Raw genomic sequence first — 6,622 nt, forward strand, 5'->3', positions numbered from 1 at the left:
AAATCTATCTAGTAATCTTTTTGTTTCTAGGGCTCTGATACACCAACATAGCTTAGGCTAGTGTCTTGGAGTAGGGAGTAATTAACTCTCCAAGACAGTAAAACAAACAAGTAGCTGTATCTTGCGGTAGGAGAGAAATCCAATTGTTGCATCTATACTCTGGGAAAGCTCCTCTTAAAGGAGAAGCACGAGATCGTGTTCGAACTAGTGTGGGAATCAATCCTTCCTCATTGGGAACGACGCCAGATATTCACGTATTAAAAACGATAAACCTCAGATTAACCATTGTCGAGGAGCCTAGGGTCACTTGCTGGTAAACCTTGGATTATGTCAAGGAGCCTTCAAGGGGATTGAGCTTGTTACTCTGCCCTTGCGTGCGTATCGGATCGTAGACTGTTCCCCCAGGTATATTTGTTTCCGTTGGTAACCTTAGTGACCATATTCTATAGGATTCTTCCTAAGGTGACAGTGGTGGGAAGATCCCACTGTACTTGGAGCAGACGTCGGCTAGACTCACTTGGATTTTCTGGGGGGTTCTCTTCACTCGAGACGGTTTAGTGGAGGAACTTGTGCCAGTCTATTCATTAAGCACGTTGCCGGGGTAATTGTTCCAACCACCATTTCTGTATTGAACTCTGCGACGTTGGGCTTCATCACCAACTTGTGTTTTCAGTACGGAAAGTTACTGTTTGTGTGTGGTTTGATCTCCTAGATTCTTTAGGCGTGTGATTCAAATTTGTTTGGTTCTTTAGAGGCTTTAGGTGGTTTTCATTGAGATTTTACTTTGTTTGCGTGTGAAGTAGTTAAAATTTTTAATCGTGGCTGAATTACCAAGGAAGTCCCGTAGACTTCGAGGCCAACCTCTTGAGTTTTCACCGAGGTAGGTTGAAGGGTTAAGAGTCCTCGTAACTCCTAGAGACAGTAGAGTTGGGTCACCTGAAGAAGGATAGTCTTCTTTGGTGGTACATCTTGATTTTCAAGCTTTAGTAGCAGATTATAATCCACAATCGGTGTCTATTTCCGAAATTACTGGTAGCTTTTCATCTACTAGTGATATAGGTGAGGAACCTGAAATATCCGAACCTGAAAGTGAATTTTCTGCTACTCCAACATCGGGGTTTACCTCTCCAACTTCTAGTGGTCCTGGTTCACCCAGGGTAGAAAGAATAATTACCCAAAATCTTCCCTCTGGACTTATAGCTATTGAAGAACTTGCTACTCCAGAAGAAGAAGTAGGCATCCCTATCCCTGAAAATCAAACTGTTATTGAACTTAGGGAGCGTGAATCAATTTTCTACAGTCCACCTAGGAGCAGTGCTTGGTATCTCTCATTGACTAACTTTTTGGAATACCCGGGACTAAGTTTTTTGCCACCTCATATTCCTTATCACCCAACACCTAGAGGTTACTATCCTCCATTAAATATGTCAAGACAGTCGTCCATGTTTTCTCAATCGCCAGAATCCTTTTTGTACGGCAGTCCTTCTGTTCCCTCTGGGTATCAGTCACTTTCTGGTACTTTTTCGGGAGCATCTCCTCAACCCATTGAACAAGGGTTATTAACTGGAAACAATGGTACTAAGCCGATGAGATTAGAAGATATTCTCATGATGTCAGGTACTATTCCTAATCCTCAACCTCAAGGTGGCCAGTTACCTCCTGGGGGGAAGCCTCAAAATCCTCAACTATCACCTGGGGGGCAACCTCAAGGTACCCAATTTGCGCCTGGGGGGCAACCTCAAGGTACCCAATTTGTGCCTAGGGGGCAACCTCAAGGACAATACATACCTACGGGATAGTACGTTCCTCAAGGTCAACCCCAGACTCAATATGTACCTCAAGGTCAACCCCAGTATCAATATGTACCTCAAGGTCAACCCCAGTATCAGTACGTGCCTCAAGGGTATCAACCCCAAGGTCAGTACTCGAACCAAGGTTTCCAACCACCCTCTGGCAATCATATGTTCAAGGAACGGGAAATGTACCTTTGAATTATCAACCCTACCCTCAACCTGGTTATGGTCCTCAATATTCTCAACCTGTTATGGGTCCGTACCCCGGAATGAACTTAGTGTGGGATCCATCGCAAACTCAACAGGTCTTGCAACTGAATGTACAGTTTTCATCTCAAACTGGACAACCCTTAGTTTCTGGTTCACCCCAGCAACCTGTCCAGTCTACTATTCAAACTTCTATACCTTCGGTAGTTTCTTAGCCTAGGCCTATTACGCCTCGTACTCCACCTCAAACGGCTGCTGCACCTGCTGCAACATCTGTTCAATCCACCCCACCTACTTCTGGAGTATCGAAAACTCCGGTTTCTACTGTTCCTGTATCAAATCCTCAGACATCTTTACCTCATTCTGGATCCACAATTCAAACTTCAGTTCAGATGCCTATAGGACAACCTGGTTCAAGTATAGTTGTCACAAGTCAACCACAATTTACTTATCAACCGTACCAGGGATAGTACCAATTCAGTCCTGCTATGTAGCAGCCAGTCTATCAGTATCAACTGTACCCTGGGTATACATATCAACAACCTCAACAACCCCAGTACGGTCCGGTTAATCCTGGTTTTCCGGGAGGATACAATATCCCAAACACAATTCCAATTCCTAGTTATCCTGGATATCCTCCTCCTGGTGCTCATCTCATGACCCAGATTTTTAGGGACCCTGATCGTCAGTTACCATTTATCGCAACTTTGGACTTGCCTGACTTGTCGCGCCTAACGAATGATCCCATTAACTATCTTCCGTTTTGGCCGCCAACGCCGAATAAGTTGCCTAGTGATATTCCTAAGTTTGAAGGCAAATCAGGAGAGGATCCATCGAACCATGTGATAACTTATCACCTTTGGTGTGTGTCTAATTCCATTTCAGATGATTCAATCCATTTAAGGCTTTTCCAGCGCACTCTAATTGGTCTTGCGGCCAAGTGGTACATTGAGTTACCACGAGCCACTTTTTATAACTTTAGTTAGTTAGCTACTTCATTTTTAACTCATTTTCAGTTGCCAGTCAGATATGACAATGGCACGGAATTACTAACTTCATTAAAGCAGTCGACGTCCACTTACATTTCGGATCACATTCATGAATGGAGACGTCGACGACGTTTAGTGAAGGTTTTTATTCTAGATCAGATATTAGATGAATGGTTTGTAAAATCTTGATTGTCAAAGATCACTGAGGATGTAGCTAAGGCCGGAGTCGTTACTGAGGAGCAAGTAATTGCTCAAGCGCAGTACCTTGACTTAGTTTATACTCAGTCAGGTACATTACACGAGAAAATCCCGGATCTTCCTAAGCAAAATCAAATCGCTGCAGCTCCTTCAGGGTCTCATGCCGCTGACGGTATGGTTAATACGAAAAGTAAGAAGAAGTCTTCCAAGAATTCTTCTCCTATCATAACCTTTCCAGATTCCCCGACAGGAGATTCTTCCGCGGAGATTTCTACTGATATTCATGTTGTAGAGTCATCTACAGCCAAATCAAAATCCGGTGGTAAGAAGAAAGGGAAGAAGAAAAATAAAACAGATAAAAATTCGAAAGAGAAACCAGAAAAAGCGGAATCAAATGATGAGAAACGCAAACCTCATTATCCTTGTCTCATTTGTGACGAAGAGCATTTTACAAGAGACTGCCCTCATCGTGTAGAGGTTGCGAAGATTGTCAAAGGTTCCAAAACACCTGCTGTTTTGAAGGATCCTTTTCCAAGTCAAGACAGTAAGATGATAGGTTCTTCCTCAAATGCCAATGAATAACCCATACTGATGATGTCCCATGTTAGGATTGCGACTCGATCGCATGATTATGATAGTAAAATTCTTGTTGATGGTAAAGAAGCAGAATCTTCTCATTCTAACCCATCAACATCAGCTCCCGGTTTTGATCCACTACAAATCGAGAAACCTAATCCAGACTTAGTAATCAAATTGCCGGCCAAGGGTATACTTCGAAAGTCAGCTTTCAATCCACATGCGAAAGCGGCTCAGAATTATAACATTGTTGAAGATTTAGCTGTTTCACCTTCAGTAATGTCGGCTTTGGAAGTGTTGCAATCATGTCCAGCACAACGTAAATTACTTTTGTCGGCTGTAGGAGCTGTTGACGTTCAGGACTCGAACCTTATAATTTTTTATCTAGAAAATAGTACACCGCGCTTACCTCATCAAATGGCTTTCCAGATCCCAGTGATAGTAAAAAACAGACCTATTCATAGGACTGTGATTGATGAGGGAGCCTCAACGTGTATTATGTCGATACAGTGTTGGAGATCGCTTGGTTCTCCTTCACTAAATCAATCCCTGACGATTCTAAAGGCCTTTGATGGTCGTGGGTTTCATCCTTTTGTCATTCTACAGGATTTACCTATAGGGGTAGAAGGCAAAACTGTTAATCTGGATGTGGAGGTGGTTGATGCCCCTCCAGATTACACCTTCCCTTGGGTCGTAGTTGGTCTTACGCTATGACAGCTGTCGTTTCATCGGTCTTTCGGGTTATAAAGTTTCCTCATAATGGAAAGATCATAACAATAGACCAGCTGGCTTACTTTTCATCCGACCCAGCCTCTTCTGAAAGCATTCAGCATGTCGGTAAAACGACTATCCCGTATAAGGATGTTGGAGTAGGACTAGTTAAAGATGCCGGTTTACTGGGAACTTTTCCTTTTCCTCCGATCAACACATCGTCTTCTTTTGCAACCATTCATATGATTTCGTCAGACACCATTTTTTATGATGATCCTTGGATCATACCTTCTGAATCTGAGATAGACTCATTTGGTGATGTTATGCCTTTGAGTCCATATGAAATTGCGTATCAGGCCGTGCAGCCGTTTTCTGACCCATCTTCAACCAAAATTGACTTAATGAATGTGGTCCATGAGGAATCACTTTTCACATCAAACTCGGATTCAACAACGTTTTCCGAACTTGTTCACTCTGATGAGCAAATTCGTGAAATCCTATGTGTCGATTATTTACCATGGGAAGATCTTCATCACAAATCTTCGTTTTTACCCGAGAATGATCTTTTTAAAAATGATTTCTCATCAATTTTTACGACTCAATATGTCAAGGAACCTCAAAATCCAATGAAAAATCTTGATTCAGAGTTAAATTTGGGAGACATTTCTCGAACTATTCCTATTGATTTTTCGGTTAAGCCTGGAATTGTTGAAAACATTCATATAGGTGCCTCATATACAGAAGATGAAATTCAAATATATAAGGCCCTATTTCAAGAATTTTGCGACGTGTTTGCCTGGTCATATGAGGAAATGCCAGGAATTGACCCCGCAATTGTTGCTCATGAAATCAAAACTTACACGGACACTAAACCCGTCCGACAACGTTTGCGTCAGATTTACCCAAGAAAAGCTGCTGCTATTAAAGCAGAAGTTGAAAAATTACTTAAAGCAGGTTTCATTTATCCGATTCCGTTAACGGATTGGGTATCGAATATTGTTCTGGTTAACAAAAAGCAAGGAACAATAAGAATATGTATCGATTATAGGGACATTAATCGAGCCTGTCCAAAGGCCAATTACCTAACTCCCTATATCGATCAAATCATTGATGATTGTGCCGGCAGCGAAATATTCTCCTTTATGGATGGTTTTTCCGGATACAATCAAATCAATTCTACCTGCCGATCAACCAAAAACGGCTTTCATTTGTCCATGGGGGACATTTACTTATTGCAAATTACCTTTCGGGCTCAAGAATGTCGGGGCAACTTTTCAAAGGGCCATGTCTTATGTGTTTCATGACATCAAGCACATTGTCCAACCCTATCTCGATGATTTGCCTGCTCATTCATTACATTGAGCTGATCATCTCATCCATTTACGAGCAATCTTTATGAGGTGTAGGCATTATCGGATTAGGTTGAATCCACACAAGTGTGTTTTCTGTATAGAAATGGGTCAGTTGCTGGGGTTTGTTGTTTCGAAAGCCGGCATTTGCGTCGATCCCTCGAAGGTTGAAGGTATTGTCAAATTGCCTCCTCCTTCGAGTCTTCGCCAACTCCAAAATTTGCAAGGGAAAGTAAACTTTTTACGACGATTCATTCCTAACTACGCCGAGGTTACAAAGGGTTTTACCCGGTTTTAGAAACAGAATACTCCATTCTATTGGGATGAGATAGCTCAGAAATCTTTTGACGCACTAAAACACGCATTGACCCATGCATCGTTATTGCATCCACCCAACTACAACCAGGACTACTTGTATCTCGCCGCCTCCCTTCCACCATTGGAATGGTGTTAGTTCAGGAAGATGAATTCGGTACTGGACATGTGATATATTACCTTAGTCGAACTTTAAATCCAATTGAGCTAAAATACTCACATGTGGAGAAATTGGCATTGGCAGCTGTTCAAGCTATCCAACATTTTCGTCACTACATTTTACTACGTAAAACTACAGTAATTTCTGATTGTAACACTATGATCTACATTTTGACCAAGCAATTGCTAGGGGGAAAGTACTCCAAATGGATTGTGATCCTACAGGAGTTCGACTTGGAATTTGAAAAATCTAAGTCTAAGAAATCTTTAGTTTTTGCGGAGTTAATGTGTGACTTCCCGTGTGCTGACACGGAAACTGTGGCGG

This window comes from Pinus tabuliformis, chromosome 3_1 (genome assembly GCF_031772625.1).
Source record: "Pinus tabuliformis cultivar Carrire ecotype Pingquan chromosome 3_1, CPIR1, whole genome shotgun sequence".
Lineage (NCBI taxonomy): Eukaryota > Viridiplantae > Streptophyta > Pinopsida > Pinales > Pinaceae > Pinus > Pinus tabuliformis.